Here is a 23,285-nt window from a genome sequence, read left to right on the forward strand (position 1 = left end):
ATATACATACATATATGACTTACATATTTACATATATGTATATACATTTGTGACATCATATACATATGTATGTATATGACGTCATATACATATGTATGTATATTACGTCATATAAATATGTATGTATATGCGCGCATTTTCCCTTTAATTTTCATTTCGCCCCCAATTATGAAGGTATTTGCAATGCCGAGGGGTTGTTGTGAGTCTCCTCTGGGAGATTTTAACGAGACCAGAAAAAATAATATTCACAGCAACGAGTGTCAAATTTTAAATTAAAATATATACACCTACGAGTATGTATGTATGTGAAGAGGTGGTGTAGTTACCGTCACATTAGGGGTTGGTCTCCCAACAAAGGGTTACCAGAGGAAGAGATACACATGCTTAAATCTTAAATAAAAGCTTTTAATATATAATATATATATATATATATATATATATATATATATATATATATATATATATATATATATATATATATATATATATATATATATATATATATATATATATATATATATATATATATCTTTTAAAAGCGGTATAAATATTAGAGGGTGTTTTTTATTTATAATACGAAAATATGCATAGTAAAATTTATTACAAAATGAAAGTCTTCACATTACGACGAAAAAATCGAACTTTATTTTTAAATTGATAATTTTTTTTATCAATTTCATTGATGTAAAAATTTTAATTTTATTTATTTTTTCAATCCAGGTTTGAACATACACGTTTAAAAAGATTTATAATCAACACTTCAGCTTTTCCTACAACCAGCATTATTAATATTACTGTCCATATATTAATTTGATCTTATCAGAGTGTAAGGCTGACTGTAAAAGATTCTTTATTAGATTATAATCAAATTTATTTATTAAAGAGAGTGGGTAACGATGAAGTCACCGAAGCTAATCATCAGCTATTCAAAGCTATTCAGGTGATTTCTTTTCATCAGCAAACTATGAAATTTTACTATAAATGGAAACATAAAATTTATCTTTTAATACAAATAAAATGAAAACTGCTATTTCATTTGATGGTACTAATGGTATGATTTTAGTGATCGACACCTTTCGGACCTCACTTAATTTATAATTTATAAATCCCACGGACCACTTATATCTATATGTTAATTTTTTGAAAAAAAAAATACATTTGTAAAATAATGAACATATAACTTCCGGTGTAAGCCTTGATGGAAAGTTCGAAATTGGTCACGCCTAAATGTATATTTTAAATACAATAATAGTTCCAGACCATATGAAGTGCTAGTTTAAATTAGTACAAACTGAAATTTTCAAAAATTGTGGCCAGAAAATAATATTGTGTTGAGCGCCGCAAACGAAATTTTTTAATATCTCATTACTTTTCTATTGAGAAGCTAAAATATGTTACCTAGTGAGAAGCATTTTATTATACAAAATAGTGTAATGTAAATTATAGTTAACACTCATAAATTCCATAAAAAGAAACGAATGCTCCAAATCAAAAACTACCTGGGAACTATGAAATTATGAGATTTTATAACACAACGTGAACTTATAATTGAGCAATATGATTGAAGCAGTTTTTATTTAAAGCAGAGACCGTGTTTAATTGCTCTGACAGGCGAAAATGTCTTTTGGCATAAATATACCTATAGTATGTTGTTGAAAATTGAATGAAAATTTACTACATAAAACTACCCTGACATCACGCTGCATCTACATATGTATTTAATACAGTTTGTTGAATATCGTGCAATCAATAGAAAAGGCAAAAATATTAATTCGAAGTATTATTTTTATCTTATTATTAATGGAATATAAAAAATGAAAAAAATGTCCAGACTTTTCTACAGACCACCAATTAGCGTTTGCTGATTTAAATTATATTAAATAATGTCTTACATTATATAAAATTTAAATGAAAATGGAAATTCAGTTAAAATATATCTATGAATTGCTTAAATAGTTAAAATATATCTATGAACTTCGATATACGCAATCGCAATTTCAAGAAGATTTTTTTCAATATTAGAAAATAAACACACATGGGAGAATAGCAAGGACGACGAAGAAATAGCGAATAAGCTTTTTTATATTTTTATATAGAATACTTTTTCGATTTGTAACTAATTTATTGAGTTCAAAAGCAGAAAAATGCCGAGTAGAATTGAGTCTTAACTTATATTACATCTACTACACATGTACCTATTACATATATATATATACAGTGTACTCTCGATTATCGGGGTGCAGATTACTTGTGCTTAAAATATATATGTTTTTTTAATTTTTAATATTTTTGAATAAAAATACGCGTCTGTTGCAACATATAAATCAAACTCAAATGGCAAACGCGTAAATTTGGAGCTTTGGTTGATCAGTGGGAGTTTTTCACAGGGTTTTTTTATTAGATACGTATTCAGTTATATATTTGATTACATTATAAACTATAGCAATCACGCAAAATTTTAGATCTATACTCTGCAAAAATTCAGAAGGTACCGTAACAAATAAACGCAAGAATCATACGTATGTAAAATTGTACACGCTATAAAACAAAAACCTACATTTTAGCAACAATATGGTATTTTGGAACTTATGTACAATACCGTTGAAGCCGCTGATAAATTCTGCATCGAATTTCAATAATATTTGCAACCCGATCAAATCTATAATGCAGATGGGACAGGCTTATATAGGAAGTGTTTTCAACGAAAAAGCTTGCTTCGTCAAAATAAAACTCCACTCTCAGACACAAATCATCTAAAGAGCGTATTACCAGTCATGTGTTGAGGAAGTACGTACATCAGGAACTCATAAAGTAAAATTTTTATAAATTTGCAAAACCAAAAAAAAACCTAAATCATTTAAGGGGACTGAAATAAAAAAATCTTCATGTTGATTATTATAACCAAAAAGAGTATGGGTGGATAGAGAGATCTTCTAATATTAGTTCGAGACTAAATGGGTTTCTGAAGTAAGAGGTTTTTTACAAAATAAAGGGTTGCCACTGAAAACAGTATTGTTAATAGATGCGCCTTCTCATCTGAATGAAACTATATTAAAAACAAAGAAAATCTTTACTGGCTAATGTTGCAAGTCTAATAACACTGTTCGACAAATGACGACTTTTAAAATGTTTCAGAGACGGGATATGACTTTTCTTATAGATCTATGCCCAGTGAACACGAATCTGGTAATAAAAAGTGTTGATTGGCTCGAGATTCGGAGATATATGTGTTTTATAAATCGCGCGATTTTTCTATATCTTGGTGTTGTTCGGTCGATTTCTCAAAATCTGCTAATTTTCTGTTCAAAATGAATATTGGAATCTAGAGTCGGGTATTTTATCTTTCATTTGTAGTACTTTTCAGCTTTCAAATCTCTCTAAGTAGTCGTCCAGTTCAAATCAAAAGTCAAAATTACTTTGAAGTTTGAGTTTGAGAGATTTGAAAGCTGAAAAGTACTACAAATGAAAATAAAAGATAAAATACCCGACTATAGATTCCAATATTCATTTTGAACAGAAAATTAACAGATTTTGAGAAATCGACCGAACAACACCAAGATATAGAAAAATCGCGCGATTTAAAAAACACATATATCTCCGAATCTCGAGCCAATCAACACTTTTTATTACCAGATTCGTGTTCACTGGGCATAGATCTATAAGAAAAGTCATATCCTGTCTCTGAAACATTTTTCGTGTCGAACAGTGTAATTCAACCCATGGACCATGTCATGTCATCAATTAAACAGTACTGCCGTAATGGTCTTCTTTAAACTCTTGCTGAGGAAGATGATGACTTGATCAATTTCTGGAAAAAGATGAGTGTATTGGAGCATAGCAAAATCTTGGTCGAAAGTTAAACCAATAACACGGGTTCGATCATGGATACAGATTCTTCTTAACGTGGAAATAGATTTCTCAAATTGTGAAAAGATCGAGGCAAGTGATAAATCTGAAATATACAGATTAATGGAAAATTTAAAATGCTTTGAAAATAATAATTGGGAAAACATCTAAGAAGTAGTTTGATTGCGACTCAAATGATCCGGGTTTTCAATGCACGAGTGATGCAGATATTGTTTCTATCGTCAATACAAACAGAAACGATATAAAAAATTGATACTTCGCATTATACGGTCTCGTACTCCCCAGCATTGGCCCAGATAATTGAGAGTACAATGTATGTAAATAATACGTGTATTTAGGAAATACTGTTTATAACATTCAAAAGCTACAACACAATTATAAACTGTAATGAACAATCCCAAATTCGATAAATAAAAACATGAACAAAAAGGATAACAGTTATTGCTATTAAAATGCTATAACTTTTCAACTGTATGTAAAGTACTAAAGAATATTTTTTTATAATAATTGCATCTATCATATATAATAAATTTACTAGAAGAATTAAGTAAATAAATGACAAATAAACCCAGGATCTCCATACAAAATTTAATTCATCATTTATTAGTCTAAATCAGAGGTTCCCAAAGTGGTCCGTACGGATCCCCGGGGTCTGTGAGGATTGCCAGGGGGTCCCTGACAGGAGGAAAAAATAATGGGGGTCCGCGGACCGGAATCAATGGAATCAAATTTAATCAAAATAATGCGGGTTTAAATACTTAAGAACTTAAGGTACAGTTTAGAAAGGGTTACCAGCAGTTCTGGCTGCTGAAAGATTTCCCTGTTGCTTATCCTGTATTGTGGGCTATCGCAAGAAAGTTTTTGATAGCATTTCCTTCTTCGTACCTCGTGGATAGAGGTTTAAGCGCAGTTACCAATTTTCTTACGATAAAAAGAAATCGGTTGCAAATCACTGAACGTGGAGATTTATGACTGTACCTTACAAATTTGAACCCAAATATTGACCAATTGATATCAGAGCATCAGGTTCATCCCTCTCATTAATAGAATTTATTATTTTATGTAAGAATTTTATTGTGTTTTGATTTGTTCATTTTCATTAAAAAAAATTCAATAAATATAAGAATAAAAAATATACATATTTTTTTTTACAATTGTGCACTATACAAAAAAAACCTATCACAGTGTGTTCATATTTGTATTTTTAAAAAATTAGAAAATTTCACTATTAGGCATCCTGGGGGAGGGGGTCCACGAAGGATAAAATACTGGGCTAGGGGTCCACGGGGGAAAAAAGTTTGGGAACCTATGGTCTAAATAAATATAGTTTTTGGTTACAAATATTGTCTTTCTTAAAAATAGACAATAACGAAAAGTAAAAAAAAAGGTTGTAAAAATTATCCAATAAACGTTCAAAAGTAAATCAACGAATTTTGGTTGTGGATAAATGATTTTATGTCTTACCTTCGATCAATCAAATTAGTTCCACATCACCGCAGATCTAACTTGAGATCCATGTTGGTCTGGAAAAGAAAACGTAAGTTGTTAATACCAAAAGTAATATAGGTAACAATGATTGAAGTAAACTTAATACACATGACATGAAATTATTTATTTACATTCAATTTGACGCCAATTCATTGCCAAACGCCCGCAAACTTAGTAAAGGAAAAAAATCACTATATCTGAGATTAACGTGACGCACATACATACATACAATACAGCAATATTTTTGTAATAAGTCATTAAGTTTTGAAACAATTCGATATTTTCTCCAATAAACAACATTGAATGCCGATATTTATATCATATGCTTAGTTCCAGATTATTGATGAACATATATAAGAAGCATAGCCTAACTGAAATAAAGGAAAGCATCTTATAACTAGACTGCGGATAGAGACAGTGCTTTTTCCAGGAATCGGAGCGGTCTGGTTCTATTTACAAAGCTAGAGTACAAAAAAGAGGTTGGGCGAACCATTTACAACAATTGAACAATAGTATTTACAACAATTGAACAATAAATGGCGCGCTGTGGATCCACCACTACTTATAACTATAGGTAGGATAGTCACAGTGCTATCCATTGTTCCATTGTTGTAAATCCTTTGTAAAAAAGGTTCGGCAAACCTTTAACAATGCATTTACAACCTTTGAACAATACGCGGCACCTTCTGGGTCCGGTGACTACTTATAACTAGTCACCGGACCCAGAAGGTGCCGCGTATTGTTCAAAGGTTGTAAATGCATTGTTTAAGGTTTGCCGAACCTTTTTTACAAAGGATTTACAACAATGGAATAATGGATAGCACTGTGACTATCTACCTACCTCTACTTATAACTAAAGCGCGGACCCAGAGCGCGCCGTCTATTGTTCAATTATTGTAAATGCTTTGTAAAAAAGGTTTGGCAAACCTTTAAAAATGCATTTACAACATATGAACAATGAACGGCGCGCTCTGGGTCCGTTCTTTACTTATAAGTAGTGGCCGGATCCACAGCGCGCCGTTTATTTTTCAATTGTTGTAAAAGGTTCGCCCAACCTTTTTGTTTGTACTCTAGCTTTGTAAATAGAACCAGACCGCCCCGATTCCTGGAAAAAGCACTGTCTCTATCCGCAGTCTACTTATAACTAAAGCCCGGACCCAGAGCGCGCCGTTCATTGTTCAAATGTTGTAAATGCATTGTTAAAGGTTTGCCGAACCTTTTTTACAAAGCATTTACAACAATTGAACAATGAGCGGCGCGCCTTGGGTCCGTACTCTACTTATAACATAATAATACTAGAAAAATAATAAACAGTGTTTTCCAAACTTTTTGAATACATTTTTATTTAATAAAACATTTATAGAACGGTGTTGCAGGCGAAACATTTACATAATTGTTTGTCGAAAACAATAACTCATTATGGACTGCCCGAATATTCCGAAATTGGAAATGATTTTTTGCCAAATAACGGTAAAAATAATAGGAATTGTAAATTAAACATAATTTCAAAACTTGTCTATCAATTAAGTTGACAATTGTAATACAGTTACTTTACAATTATTATCTTCAACTTTATAAATTATCGGATCAGTATTTCTCAAATTGAGGTGATGTTGTATTCAATTTTGAATAAAATTTATATACATTTCAATGTATTTTATTTTCACATAATAAACGATATCTATCTTATAGATCATTCAATTTAAGAGGAATACTACGTGAGAAAAAAACAGTCAATGTTGATATCTAGGATTTGAAATCTTTTCGATCGATAAATTTCTTGGAAATAAAAGATAAGCCAGAATTTTACATGGAAATAGGAGTAAATAATAATGTTTTTTTTATCAGCCGGGGGTTTTCAACATTTTTTTTCAAATACCAAAGCTTTAACTTAGAGAAATATGTAAATTTTTAAATTTGTTTATCGATATTTTGTATATTGGATAAAGATATGTCGATATGAATATCTATGAATGGAAGTTTGAAAATAAATCTTATTTTTGGATGTAGTTTGGAGAATTTAAAAACACATGCTGTGCTGTGTTGACGACTTTTGAATAAAATTTGATTAAAAACACAGTGCATGTGTTTACGGCTCATGATGAGTTAATATTGCACAGAACATATTTTGGAAAAGCATGCATAATGAAATTTAAACATGACTATATTACATATTTCTCGTTGCGATTCCGAACCAGAGGAAAACGAAATGCAAAACAAACACACTTTATCGGCCCCCCCCCAATCCAGAACGCCAGGTCACTGCACTATAAGTAACATGCATATGCATATTTCAAGTTTATTCACAATAGTGATACTAAATATAAAGGAGAGAAATATTGAAATGTCAAGATGCCACTTGCAGATTATTAGGTAGCACAATAGCAATCGTACGTAAATGTATTTTCAACATTATGTACATATATATATATACATATATATAGGGCTAACGTATGTCTAAATCAGAAGCAGAATTTAATTTAAATTTTCATCTGTTTCTTTGCTTTGTCTAAATTAGGCTACCTAATAATAAACGAGCAGCATTGATGTTATAAATGTATAAATATGTGTATGTCTTACTTCAAGTTTTTGTAGAAATTTCAACCGGTTACATAATGTGATTTACAATATTTATACAGCAATTCAGTTACACATTTGTGAGCAGAAAAGCTGAAAAAAAAGAAAAGAAAAACATTATTACAAATTTTTAAATTTCAAAATTATGTATTTCATACAAAAATGTATTAATAATTTAATACGCTCATTTTAATTGTAATAGAATAAGTTTTAAATCGATAGTTTTAGAAACAACTCACCTGTTAGTGTTCCCCAGTCGGTAAATCAAGTTTTCAGGCTGTGATTCTTTGAAATCTCTCGAAGTGTTTGAATACATTTCAACAAAATCTTATGTACAACAAATAAAATGAAATATTACAAATATTCTACAGTGAGAAACTTGGTAAATTATACACTATTTCAATTCAAAATTACATGCAAAACATTCTATGGTTTTCAATCTGTATATAATAATTGAAAATCGATATATATTTTTTTTAAATCCATAATTGCATAAATTATTAAATTAAAATTACAAAATACAATGTTATAATATAATATTTTAAAAAGAGGTGTAATAAAAAGACAACAAAGAAACGATCACAATATCACATTAAATGGAATTTATGAATATATAGTATATGTATATAAAAAAAACTTACTTAAAAATGAATCATAAGAAATTCATTAGTGAGGCTTTATTAAAATTTTGCTTCATTTATTACACATTCAAATATTTATGAATCGGTAACTATTTAAATGCTACAAGAAAATAATTAGATTTCACATTATTGAATTGAAGTTGAAAAAAATTCACAGCATTTAAATTGTTAGAACAATTTTTATTCGAAAAAAGTTTTCATAGAAAGATTTAATAAAATATAAACAAAGAATGATTAAACAGATTAGTCTCACAGATCTTGAATAATTCAATCAAAAAACAGTAAAATCAAATGTTTACACTGACCGACACGCTCTCATGATAAAATGCCATCGAAAAACACACAACATATTTGAAAATGTATTTATAAAAATCACACTAATAGTCTTAGTTAATAGAATATTTCAGGGGGTAACAGTGTTGTTGGAAAGTGTTCTTGAATTGATTAATAGTAATGCCAATAAAAGTAAATCAGTTGTGCACACAATGAGTGATAAGAACTTGAACAAAAAAATAAAATATACATCGTTTAAAACAAAAAGTCTCATCCAGCTCCACTAAACAACTCAAATAAAAAGGAGAAAATCTTTGGAAATTCATCAACGTGAGGAGAGAAGGTAAAAAAATGTGTATTTTGGACAGTCGTCAACTCAAAAACCATGCGTTTGCAAGTCATTGAAAGAAGTCGAGTGAGATTACTAGCATTGGGCTCATCTATGTGATAATTTATTAGAACTACGAGTACTACCTTTCATCGTAAAATTTGCTACTCCCCATTTGCTGAATACGACGCTCGATTAGTGATAGAATTCAGCGAATACACACGTACATATATGTACGTGACAGTTAAATTATGTATAACAATCCCACTTTAACCGTAACAAATTCTCGAAATTTGTACATTACACAAAGACTCATCGAGAGTCAACTTGAAATATAGACTAACAGATGTTTCCTAAAAAAAAATTCAACACACCATAGAAACAAATTTCAAATAATTTACAATTAATACACATACATTTAAAAATCGAAATCAAAACTATAATAAATAAAACAAACGTATGTATGTATGAGTGTGTTTGAGTATGTTTCAAATTTAAAATAAAATTTATTTTGCACGATTATGGGTTTGGATTTTTCATGTAAAACTTTTTGGTACATAAAAATCTTTGGAAAAAAGTATTTTTAAAAATAAAAATATTTTTAAAAGCTTTCATTTAATATGTATGTATATATACATATGTATAAGAAAAATAAATTGGCTTTATGACTAAAATGGAAAAACTTGTGCACTTTAACTCCATCAGCACAGCATATTTTACTGAAAGTCATTAAAAATATGCCAATACGGTGTTCTTGGAGACATGAAATCTTGATAGCAAAATTTAAACGCTTTCTGTAAATATATTATACTATTAAATAAATCGGTACTCCTTAATTATACGGTTTCATCGAGCGGCTGTCACACATACTTACAACCAGACGGCATTTTCAAGTGGTATGTAAGCAGAAATTGTCGTTATTTATATCGATAAAAAAATCGAAAACGCTTCTCCCAATTATTTTAACTATACATATGTACTACGTCTATGAATTTCACATACACATGTCCTGGTGGAGAGCAGTATTGCCTTATAGCAGAGGGAATAAGCTCGGTGCGCCCTTATAACCAAGAAGTACCGATAACTCGAACAACAAAACATTTATTGGAATTAAAAAAAACAAATTCACATTGAAAACACCATTTCTATTGTATAAATAGCAATCACGTCTAATACAAAGCGAGTGTAAACAAGGAAAAAATATCGATATATTATACGCTGTCAATGTCACACGTTTGCAATAATTCTCCGACCTAAACGAATTTACATACATTTACGATTCTAAAATGAAATAATTCAAATTAAATACAGCGTCTGATGGATTGAAGTTGCACTAGGATTGACTGCAGTTCGTAGAGTTTGTTCGGTGAATTTACGCCTTCAGTATCGATTTTATTATTATGGGAAGCTTAATATTCACCACTGGAGTTGTTGATGTATTTTTGTCTCTGTTACTATTGCATTAAACATATATCTGAAAATATTGCAACATGACGTAATAAAAAGTGTGAAATCTATTTTTATTACGCGCAATTTTCGAACCTCTTAATATGATATAAAAAAAAGCAAAATAATACTAACCGAATTTCATAAGTTTACTAAAAGACTTGTAAAAATAACTTTTGATTCCATTAAAAAAAAAACATACATTCAATAACAATAATATTCAGTATAAAAATTTTGCCATTATATCTCATAATTGAAAGAGAACATTAAAAGTTGAATATTTTAAATATAACTGGAATTTTTTATCCTACCTATGAGAGGATCATAATTTTTTAAAGAATTAGTAATCGATGCTAGGTGATTGCTAATTAATTATTGCAATAGAAGTATGATAAGGGTAGTTGATATGGCGGAGAGAGTGAAAAGGGTGATGGGAGGGTCGCATAGCTACAAGAATGGACGAAATGTGGGCAAAAGAAGTGCTAGAATGGTATAAGGATGAAAGGAAGGCCGCAGGGAAGATGGATGGACGAAATTAGAAAAATGTGGCGAGATGAATGTTGCGCAAAGTGGAGGCGAATGGAAACGCATTGGAGAGGCTTTCATCCAGCAGTGGGTGGTTAATGGCTGTAAATGACGATACTTAATGTTGTAAATAAAAATTTTTGATCAACACCCAAGTGTTTAAAAATAATCCGATTGGCGAGAGTTTGCCTTGAAAACTTTACGAAAAATTTCCCATTATGTCACCGAAGATGTGCTTACACTGTTATTTAAATCTTAAAAGAAATTAAGGAATCATAGTATATTGTATATGCATTACGAAAAATGTTGTTCAAAACTAATCCCATCAACCAAAAAAAAAACATCAACAACAAAAAAGATTCAAAATAAAAGAATGGTTGACTTTTTACTTCTTATACAATAAACTGTTCTTGTTGGCAAAATCTTCAAAGAGTTTTTCGACGTTCTATGACTGAAAAATCTGCAGACATAACTCATTTCAGTTTACTTGGCAGTTGGCAAATTCCTATTGGACGATCCAAATATCCGATTTTTATCTGCTAAAACATCTTGGCTGATAATAAGAATCGCGATTTTTTTCTTCTCACTGCTAAGTTAACTGAAACGAGCTATAGTTTCATATACGAATATGTAAGTTTTCGGTAAATTGCCTCACCAATTACTGATTCTACGAAAAGCAGCAATTCTCTCATAGGATCAAACAATTTTCCAGCAATAGAAAAAGATCGCTGATAAACAGAGCCCTAGCCAGGTGGTTTATTTATCTATTTTTTTATTCACAATTTTTGAACACGTCCATAAAGTGAAATATTAAAATGACCGTTTACTCATTTAATAAATTTAAATAAGCAATAAATGAAATTCAAAATAATAAATTTAATTGAAAGGAGAATATTGTCATTTTCGTAAGTGGATAGGGCAAATGGCAACTTTCCTTGTAGCGCTCGTTTGCATATTAAATAAACATTGATTGTATAATTACAGATAATAACCAACAATTTAAAAAGCATGTGATAAAACCCTCCAATATTACCAATTGCGTTCTGCGCCCAGGGTCATCTGCCCCACACGCTACGCTGAATGCTGAATTTGATAACATCCAGTGGAAAACAATAATGATAAATACATAAATATACTATACATATGTACATCCATTACATTACGAAACATTGCGGTAACGAAATTAAAAATTATATTCCGAAAACTTTTAAAACGAAACCATAAGAACTGTATAAGAGGTAAGTAAAAAGAATTTCACTCCAAAAGAAACTATAAAAAAAATATATATTTAAACAATGTTAGTAACAAGGGCTGTCTGTGGAAACTATATAAACAAAAAAAACGCGACTCCAACTCCGATTTCGAAAATGTAAATGAAACTATTTCCCCATCATGTAAATCGACATTTATGAATACGAAACTAATACGCATTGGTGAGAAACATAAGATCTCTCCTCAGCTTGACCTCAACACGAGAAAAGGACGATTAGAAACATGATTGATCGATCGACGATCAAAGTGATTGATTGACAGCAATAAAACATTCATTTAAAACATAAATGGAATTTAAACGCAAAATCGGATTTGTAGTCTAGACTCCAGCCGAAGAGTCATATAACCTTGTTTAGAACTTGTCGATTAGCATTAACGCTCGTGTCAATTCGCTTTGGATCGTTTGTCAACATCGATTCTCTGAATTTTGAATTTTGTTCGAGCTTGCTTATGAAAAAAACAATATTCAAATTTAAGGTGACCTTTCATACTGATTTTACATAATGACAGTACTGGATTAATCGGTATCTGTTTTGGCAAGACGTGAGACATGAAACCAGTACACTTTTTATGTAATGAATTTTTTTTAATCTAATAGATGGAAAAATATACAAATTCTTCGGCAAAATCTCCGTTTATCACGAACAAATGCACTAGGCGAGCGATTTTTAACTTAAATGAACAATACATAGTCCAGTGATGAATGTTGCAAAGCATAATTTTAACCAGCCTCGTGTCGAATTTTATAAGAGCATTCAAGAAAATTAATTCATTTCTTTATAAATGTGATTCTTTAAACCTCGGTTACGAGGGAGGGGGGTTGTAACCAACTAGATGTAATTTAATTGAAAACTGTTAAATTGGCTGTATTCAACAAATTTACCGTCATTATATTTATGTTTTTATTGTAAGAATTATTAATGACATATTTTTTCTTCTGTTTAATGCACTAGTCGCTTTGTAGCGATCTGTAAGGCGAGTGTGCATGATCAATGGATAAAAAATAAATAAACAAATTTAGAAATATATTTTTCTAAATTTGTTTTTAGAAATATATTCCCTTATCAGGCACAAGAGCTCCTCTTTTCTGATAAGGTATACATGACCAACGATGAAATTAAATATTATATCCTGCAACATTGTATGTACTAATGTAACCCATTTTTGTATATTACAAATAAATAAAAAAATTTGAAAAAAAAATGTCCGGTGTTTGAATTTGAAAAAAAAAATGGTCACCTTATATGCAGGAAACTGAATTCAATTGAACCTATTTGTAAAAAAAAAAAAATGCTATTTATTATACGACCAGTTTATCTTATCACTTCTCAACTCTCCATATGACGAACAATCAAATTTTATACTTATTATTTCGTCATTATGTACATTTTATATGGCAAAATATGATGATATGATTTGTTTCAGGAGGTGAATGCGAAGGTTGGTATGTAGATGTAGATGTGGATACTTACGTATATATTGTATACAAGTATATATATAATGTGTATCGTTTCAAAACGCGTACCTACACCGAACGAACTCTATTATCGACACGCTTCGATCGACGATGACAGCTTTGGTCTAAAGCCGACTCGACACAGGCAAATTCACCCACCTCCTCCCCCCACCGAGCTTTCAGCTATCGAACTCGTACTGAAATTAAACGCAGTGCGGGGGGGGGGGTGTGGGGTGCGGGAGGGGTATAGGATGGGATGGGTGGAGGGGGTGACGGATACTGACACTGACAGCAGATCTCGACCAACATCCGGGGCGAGTGCAGCGAAGGCCTGAACGGCTGCCAGAGTGATATGCTCGACGTTTGACATTTGCAAACATGGCTCTGACAGCCGCTCGTCCGAGCATGACGCTACGCCGCGCACACCCGCCTCGTATATGTACGATACAATCGTATAGATTTTTAAATAGTATATTTTATATATATATATATATATATATATATATATATATATATATATATATATATATATATATATATATATATATATATATATATATATATATATATATATATATATATATATATATATATATATATATATATATGTAAGCGGCGTTCGTTTGTGGCGTGTGGTGTGTGTGGGGTGGTGTGGCCGAGTGGGTGGTGCGTTACGTACATATTGTCGTCGGCCGGTCGAGGCTCTGGCTCGCAATAGCGCGCACCTGCACAATGGGCGGCCTTTGGCGCACTGCCGCCAACATGCGCCACCAAATCTGACGGCCTTGACGGCGCCAACTTCGACCATCGTACTCGAATCCCTGCGCTGCAAACGATTGCAAACCAAGCGCCCGCATGCTCATTTCGGTAAACGGACTGCTAGTCGTATGTGAACCAGTCACTGGTGGTCCTAAATTGAAAATTGTAGGTTTGCATAGGGCCGCGTGGTAAATGAACATTTTATTTATTTCAAGTAAGACAACGGGTAAACGGATTACTAGTCATATGTGAACCAGTCACAGGACAAGCGGTCGCTCTAGATCGGTCACATGTGATCACCCGTCACATTAAAAGGTGATTGGACTATTCGTCACATTGGGGTGGTCACAAAGACAATTTTTGCCATGAAAATCACGAATACACAATATTTGGCACTCAAGTTCTCGTTACTATGATAGTTATCGTTAGTATGATGGACTTTTCGGCTGCCTGTTGATTTTAGTGACTTTGTGACGAGTAATTTGTGACCAGTAATCACCGAACCCACTAAAACTGGTCACGAGAAAACTGGTTGAATGATTTTAGGGTGCGCGGTCTCCGTGACGAGCCAGAATGTTAAATTACAGAAAACACAAAGGCAAAGATCGAAAATTGAAAGATCTTAAGTCGAAAGATCAAAAAAAAAGGTGCATGGTAAACGGTACATACTCACTTAATTTGCGCGAGCAGGATACAACTGGAACAAGAGGTACAGGTTTTTCCTCCCGTATTAATGTGCGCGACGCCCTTGTATCAGGTCAGTCCATAAGTTCGTGCGCATTTTCAACCAAAAATATTTCGAACCTGTCGAAATTTGTCACCAATTTTCGTAAACATCGGACGCATATTAGTACTGTAAAGGGGCTACAAATCATACAAATTTAATAAAAAATCATGTTGACTATTGGATTAGCCATGTTTAAGCGGTTTATATCACAAATTCCCAGCGGAGCCGAGTAAAACCACTAGTTTTTAATATGAAGAAGTCGTGGAAACTATAGACTAGTTTTCTGATTTGTCTGCTGACTATAATTTATAAATTCTCGGATCAACCTATAAGCAATCGGAAAACCCACATACAAACATTGTAAATGTGTATGAAAGTGTTTAACCAATGGTAGGTTTTCTGCAGAGCAATGCATTTGAGGGCGAATTGACTTCGTGCCAAATAATGCGCACCGAGTCTTGCAAATAAAATAAATCCTGCGTAAATAAGATTAATCAGGTTTTAGGAGATTTACATTGTTTTAAAGTTAAACAAACAATCCGTGGGCATTAACCGCGCCCGTTGGAATACTCACCACAATAGCTCTCAGCTTAAGCGCTGTTTGGTACGTGCATTTTATGACAAACCTGGGCTTAGCGAATACACTCCAATTACGTGTCTGTGTACAAATGTAAACTGACAGTCAGTGATGTTGCTAGGCTTAGTGTCACCTGGTGCAGTAAGTCAGGGTATCACCCTTCAACCCGAAGTCATAAATTTATAAAGGCGAAATTGGCATTATAAATTTATGACTTCTCATTGGCAAACACGACTATTTTGTTAAAATTTAATACTAATCATTGCTAATACTTCAAGTCGATATTGTCACATACGTAGTTGGCCTTAAGTAATTTTTAATAAGTTTCAACTTGTGAACGAGCGCTCCGTAGTGACTACAGTTACTGGAAGCGTGAGGAACAAGACGATTGAAATAACGAATTTAAAGTATAAAAAATACAAACGAAGAGCTTTGCCAAATTATGAACATTGTCGATTTTTTTATTTTTAAAAGGTTTATTTTCATTTAAGCACGAACGGAAATCAAGTACCTGATTAGGCAATGATTATTCAAAATCATTGACATATTAGTTGGCTAGAGATTTGGCTTCACGATATACGAGTACATATATGTAAATCGTCATCTGATAATTGCTTTGCAGGAAAGCGAACTTTGAAACAATGTTTAAATAACGTGATACGAACCTTCATTTGCACTAAGGTTACGTTTAGTGCCGCATTTAAAATTGTTTAAAAATTCTTTTAATGAATCCTGGAATCGTGTATATGACTAAGTTCATTGAAATGCTTTTAGATAAGAGGTTGGCGATTCAATTTCAATTTTGGCTTCAACCCTAATATTGTTACGAATTCTTCAAATTTATTTTTAAAATTACTGATCTCGCAATATCCATTTCTAATCATAGACTGAGCACTGATAACTAAAGACCGGACCAACTTTGCGCCGTTCATTTTTCAATGTTCGTCGTGCTTTGTTCATTTTTATGATGTACCTTTTTTATGATCTCTAGCTTTGTAGTTTGCCCTGTTTCCTGGAAAATAGACCCAAAACGTCCTGTTTCCTGGAAAAAGCATGCTTCCGGTCCTACATCTACTGATAACATCAGCGTTTATTGATTGAATGAGCTTTGAAAAAAAGTTGGGAAACCGAAGAATTTTTCAAGAAGCAAGAATAGGAGAATAAATTCGAAACTTTCCATTTTCTTTTTTAGTCACTTTTCTTCTGATTGTTCATCATTTACTTTTTTTTTAATTTAAAACATCTGTACATATATATCCCTATATATCGAAGTGCATTAATAGAGTCTAATTTGGACGACCAACAAGCAGTGCAGTCTGTTTAAAGTAACTGATGGTGAATTTTCCTTAAAAACTTCCCACCTGTTAATGTTGACAGCGAAAAATGTATAAATTTGTAAATTTTATTGGTTTTAACGCCTCGTATAATTTTATTTTATTGTTTTTAACACCGAAAAAATATATACAAGAATATGAGATAATTCTCAGCTATATGTACATATGTATATGTACAATAAAGCGAGATGCAAATAGGTTGAAAAATAACAGGTTTTTAAAAAAATTATTATAAAGAAATTACAGAACAAATTAAAAAATCTTTGAAAAGGGCACGCCGCTTTGCGGCGCCCCTCAAATCGCAATTATATATTTTCCAAATATATAATTTGGAAAGAGACTTTTCGATTCATAGGCGCCGATTCGATTTTTCGGGCGAAGCCCTAAACAGCAATAGCTCAGGGGGGAGCAGAGGGGCGAAGCCCTAAACGGAAATAGCTCATGGGAGCGCAGAGGGGCGAAGCCCTAAACGGCAATTGCTCATGGGGGCGCAGAGGGGCAAAGCTCTAAACAGCGATAGCTAAGGAGGGAGCAGAGGGGCGAAGGCCTAAACGGCAATTGCTCATGGGGGCGCAGAGGGGCGAAGCCCTAAACGGTAAAGGCTCAGGGGGCGCAGAGGGGCAAAGCCCTAAACGGCAATAGCTAAGGGGGGCTCAGAGGGGCAAAGCCCTAAATGGAAATTGCTCATGGGGGCGCAGAGGGGCGAAGCCCTAAACGGCAATAGCTAAGGGGGGCGCAGAGGGGCGAAGCCCTAAACAGCAAAGGCTCAGGGGGCGCCGAGGGCGAAGCCTTAGAAGGCAAAGGCTCAGGGGGGTGCCGAGGGTGAAGCCCTTGAGGGCAAAAGGCTCAGGGGGGCCGAGGGCAAAGCCCTAGAAGGCAAAAAAATTAAAAAATATTTTTAATAAAATGTTTGCTATTAGATTAGTCATGTTTAAGCGGTTTATATTACAAATACCGAGCGAAGCCGGGTAATACAGCTAGTATATTATATATATTATATTTTTTGCACTTTAGAAACAAATTGTACAAACGAGGGTTTGAAAAAAGCTACCATCCAAAAAGTTTTTCGTGTAAGTCGAAGAAAACCTAAAATTGGGAAATTTTTTAAATCATATGTATGTTAGTTTCAAAGGATAGATGAAAATAAAATTCAAACATACATACAAAACGTAAAATAAATTATTGTTTATTCAAATATGTACATCGAACGTTCATACATGTCTATTGTTCAAAAGCGCAAATACTATGTAAGTTCAAACTACTCATTAAAATACTGGTCCAGTATTGTAGCCTTTTATTTTTTCTTCATAAATTAATTTATAGCATGCAATACATTCATTCACTTTTTTACAAACCTCGTTGACGTTTCACTTATTGATATGATCACAAATCGTTTGGGATCGGGGCATTGAGCCACTTTGCCAGCGAATCCGTTTTCGATCATATTTAAATTTTCAACCATCTTCTGGGTTTCAAATTGCTTTGGTTGTACATCTGCTCTCCTACTGAAAAATAGTCTGGCCATCGAGCTCCATCAAAACTGCGTACCACATTTATATTGAACAACCATCTATTAAATGAACGAAATCCTCTCCTTTCGGTATACATATTTCTAGTTCTTTGATCATTTCGACTAACTTCCGATATACTTATACATATATGTATATGTATCGAAAAAATTTAAAAAATTGAATTAAATATCAAAATCAAAACTATAATTATAATATTAAAAATATAATTAAATATCGAAAGTTAAAACAGAATATATACAATTTATATAAATTTCGAGATTAAGCTAATAAGCTAAAATTAGATAATCGATAATAATATATAGGTAGTTCTTATTTTTATTTACGTCCAGAGAAGTATTATAATTTCTCTCTTAACGAGCGCAAAAACATATTTTTATTATTTTTTAAAAGAGTATATTCTGTTTTAAAGTATTGTAAAACTTATAAATCGTTACTATGATTATGTGTATACTATGAACTGTAACTATTAAGTTATAAATAAATATCAACCAACCTGGTATATTCAGTTTTTTCGATATCTCCTCCCAAGCTTCATTCGAATGTTTTGATCTCTGTAGTGTATTGATTTTTAATTATAAATAGATTCGTACTGTCGTACAGCTTCTATTAGTTTTTCCGACATTATGTCGATGAACTTTTTGATGATAACGAGCTTTTTCTAAATTTTACTAGAAATAAATCTATTAGCACTTATCATTACAATTTAAACCATTCAATCCTAAATACATTATCTTCTATTAAGGATCTTGGTGTAATACGTACTTAATAATAAACTCTATTACTTTGAACATATTTCCTTCATCACTAATAAATAAAGCCCGGACTCTGAGGGGGCTGTATATTGTTCAAATGTTGTAAATGCCTTGTTAATGGTTTGCCGAACCTTTTTTACAAAGGATTTACAACAATTGAACAATAAACGGCACGCTTCCGGTCCTACCTCTACTAATAAAGCATATGAATCTCTTGGATTCCTACTCCACTCAACTAAGCCCTTTAATTATCTTCATGTATTTACATAAATTACTTTATTTTTCGCCTGTAAGGTCTCATAAGATAAAACTGAACAAATCAATACAAGTCACATTTACACTGTGACGAAATGATATCAACCTTCAGACTTTTATCAACGGGGTACAAATTCCACAAAATTTTTCATCCAAATATTTAGGACAAATATTTAAGAAATCGTTCAAACTTTCAACACCAAAGGTACATATAAAATTTCATAGTTTGTTTTTGTATGCAATTTTTGGTTCATTCGCAGTATATTCCTTACACCAACGATGTTTACTTGCACGTTTTAAATTCGATCCAGTTCTGCAAAACGGATCTAATTCGAAACGTTTTATATTTACATACATAGTAGTTGGAGAGCGGAGATGGATTTGTATGTGAATAAAATACGCACATGCATGTAACATAATATATCGTCGATGTAAGTGCAATTTTTATCCAGAATATATATACTTTTAAAAATGATGCTTTCGCAATATTATTATTCGCAGGGTGTAATCCATTGTTTTTACAATAAATCAATTTCGCTTTTGCTTAGAATTAAGGCTTCCAATCCCGGGATCCCGGTGTTTTCTGGTACCGTGAATCCCGGTGCTGAAACTAATCTGAATACCGGAATTACGGTGCTGACAAAATTTCTTTAAAAATATTATTTTTACAGAAATAATAAATAAAAAACATAAAACAACATTATAAAATGAACAATGGTGGGATGAGCAATGACAGTCATAGTCTATGACTAAAGCCCGGATAACCAGGGTGCCGTTCATTGTTCAAATGTTATAAATGCATTGTTAAAGGTTTGCCGAACCTTTACGACAATTGAACAATGAGCAGCGCGTTTTGGGTCCGTACTCTAGTCATAGTCCAGTCGTTTGCTCTAACCCGTTTCGACGCCGGCTTGCCGTTTCCACGAAATGGTATGAACGGCCTGTATTGTGTCGCAGATATTGTGCTCAACTGTAATAATATTTGATGCATATTTTGTCTGATTCGAACTCAGAATCGATCACTGATCACGTTTTCATGATATAGAAAACTGTGTATTGTGTGTTAGTGTATTTTGGGGATTTTTTGAACACCGTTCGTCCAGTCGAACTGAAATTTAGTATCGGTTACTAAAATTCTTATCGATACGACGTAAATTTATATATATATATATATATATATATATATATATATATATATATATATATATATATATATATATATATATATATATATATATATATATATATATCTACAATTCATTCAGCAAAAGTTTCGGAAACTGAAAAAACAAATTGGAAAACTGGGTTAAAAGTAAAAAAACCAACAAGCATCATATGTAGATTACAATAAATTTATGAAAGGTGTTGATCGTACCGACCAATACATTTCATATTACTCCATTATGCGGAAAACAACAAAGTGGACAAAGAGGGTTGTGATGTTTATGTTAAACTGTGCCTTTTTCAATGCATATTGCATTTATAAAAAATTGAATGTTAATAGAATTAAATACAAGAAGTTTATGTATTTGATCGGACGTCACTGGGCATTAAATACTACACAAAATATTGAAGAAGAAGCTGGGCCTTCAACATCCACACTAAGGCCAACTTCAAAACCTGACCATCCATTACGACTTTAGAGCGATCTGCGGAAGTACAAATTACAACAAATAGAGTCAAGCAGCAAGTCAAAGTATCCGACAAGAAGATGTCGGGTATGCACGGCTCACAAGAAACGTGGTGAAACAAGATACATGTGTGCATTTTGTGAGGTGCCTTTACATAAAAGAGATTGTTTTGAAAGATATCATTCATTACCGAATTATTGATAAGTTTATGGCATTTGTAAAAATTAGCTTTTTTTATTTTCATTTACTCAACCTTAAATTCAAGATAATGTATGTGATAAGATATTTTTATATATTTTTTTAGTTATCTCTGTCCAAAAATCATTATGTTTTAAATTTTGCAACCATTTATATAATAAAGACGATGGGAATATTTTTAGATTTTTTCTCTTTAAAAATTTCTTTGTATAATAAAAGGTTGGTCACCCTCTCTAAAAATTATTATGTTTTAAATTTTGTTATCATTTATACAATAAAGACGATGGGAATATTTTTTCTCTTTAAAAAAATTTTTGTAAAAAAAAGAGTGGTCACCCTGTCCAAAAATTATTATGTTATAAATTCTGTAATCATTTACATAATAAAGACGATGGGAATATTTTTTCTCTTTAAAAATTTTTTTGTATAAAAAAAGGTTGGTCACCCTGTCCAAAAATCATTATATTTTAAATTTTGCAATTATATAGACGATGGGCAAATATAAAAAAAAAAATCTCTCCTTAAAAATTTATTTGTATAAAAAATGTTGGTTAGCCCTGGTTCACGAAAATCACGATCGGTGAACACGATTTCAAAACGTAGATTACAGGCACCTGACGTTTAGCAACAATTCACTGAAGACTGTAATCTCCGTTACCCGACGACAAAGTGTTAAGAGAGCATAAACAACACTATAACTTAGCACAGAGGTTCCTCTTCGGTGGCATTTTATTATCTGAAAGTAAAATCTGTTATTTAATTGATCTGTGACATTCAGCTTGTGGCGATTTCATTACTATTATGTGTATTATGTGTATTATATGTATTATGTGTTGCGTGCTATACATACATACATACATACATATATGTATGTATAACAATGTTTATTTGTATTCTGGGTCACTTTTTCTTTTTAGAATACATATTTTTGATTTGGGAAAATCTCCAAACAGCATTCGGCATGCTGAAAACCTCGTAAAATTAGCGTCGGTAAAGCAGGTCGCTGCGGTTGAGCTCAATGATTATGCGATTGACCTTTGAACCTGTTGTACAATTAATTCAAAGGATTTGGCACCACAGTCAGAGTCTATTATATTATAGATACTATGGCGACACGACAACACTTTCACAGAATTTCCGTTTACTGAGGACGCGCTCCAGGCATTACGTATACGGCCATCTCTTTCACAGACCGTCCGTTCACCGATATCTCGTTTACTGACGCGTCGCTCCCATTCCTAATTATTATAATGTTGAAATATAAATTGAGGTCAAGTTGAGACTTTTTAGTATTATTTTATTTTTAATATAAAATTATGAAGAGGCAACAGATCTTGATAGTAAAAATAGTTTTTTTTTACATATTGAAAATGATATTTCTAAGGTATCTTTTTCATGCAGTAAGTAATTTATTACAATAGTATTTATAACTCATATTAATTTGAATTATGTAAGATTGAGATTTCAAATTAGTGTCGAATTATGATATGTTTCATAGACGGTACATGTTCTTGGGTGACCGTCACCGCACTGAATGTTAAAAAGTCGAAAATGTTCGTTTACCATGCATACATACGAAAAACGGTTAGTATCAGCGGGTTCGGTGATTATCGGTAACAGTATCAGTGGTATTCGGTATTCGGTATC

At 32.2% G+C, this 23,285-nt stretch overlaps 2 protein-coding genes across 6 annotated transcripts in view; both read right to left on the minus strand.

Annotated features, from left to right (window-relative positions):
- Window positions 1-8,259, minus strand: part of LOC143922459 (neuronal calcium sensor 2) — a 126,602-nt gene extending 118,343 nt beyond the window's left edge. The window contains exons 1-3 of the mRNA XM_077445702.1: window positions 8,172-8,259; window positions 7,936-8,025; window positions 5,332-5,390 (exon numbers count right to left, since the gene is read on the minus strand). The gene's annotated coding sequence lies outside the window, so the exon portion shown is untranslated. The remainder of the gene's footprint in view (window positions 1-5,331; window positions 5,391-7,935; window positions 8,026-8,171) is intronic.
- The window catches only part of Nca (neurocalcin homolog), a 138,788-nt gene extending 124,129 nt beyond the window's left edge, over window positions 1-14,659 (minus strand). The window contains exon 1 of one of the 5 annotated variants that reach the window (XM_077445698.1): window positions 14,553-14,659. The gene's annotated coding sequence lies outside the window, so the exon portion shown is untranslated. Of the gene's footprint in view, window positions 1-13,889; window positions 14,328-14,552 lie in introns of those variants that run through there. The other 4 variants (XM_077445697.1, XM_077445700.1, XM_077445699.1 and 1 more) reach the window with 4 other exon arrangements.
- Between the last annotated feature and the right edge of the window lie 8,626 nt (window positions 14,660-23,285).

This window comes from Arctopsyche grandis, chromosome 2, assembly GCF_051622035.1.
Source record: "Arctopsyche grandis isolate Sample6627 chromosome 2, ASM5162203v2, whole genome shotgun sequence".
Taxonomy (NCBI): Eukaryota; Metazoa; Arthropoda; class Insecta; order Trichoptera; family Hydropsychidae; genus Arctopsyche; species Arctopsyche grandis.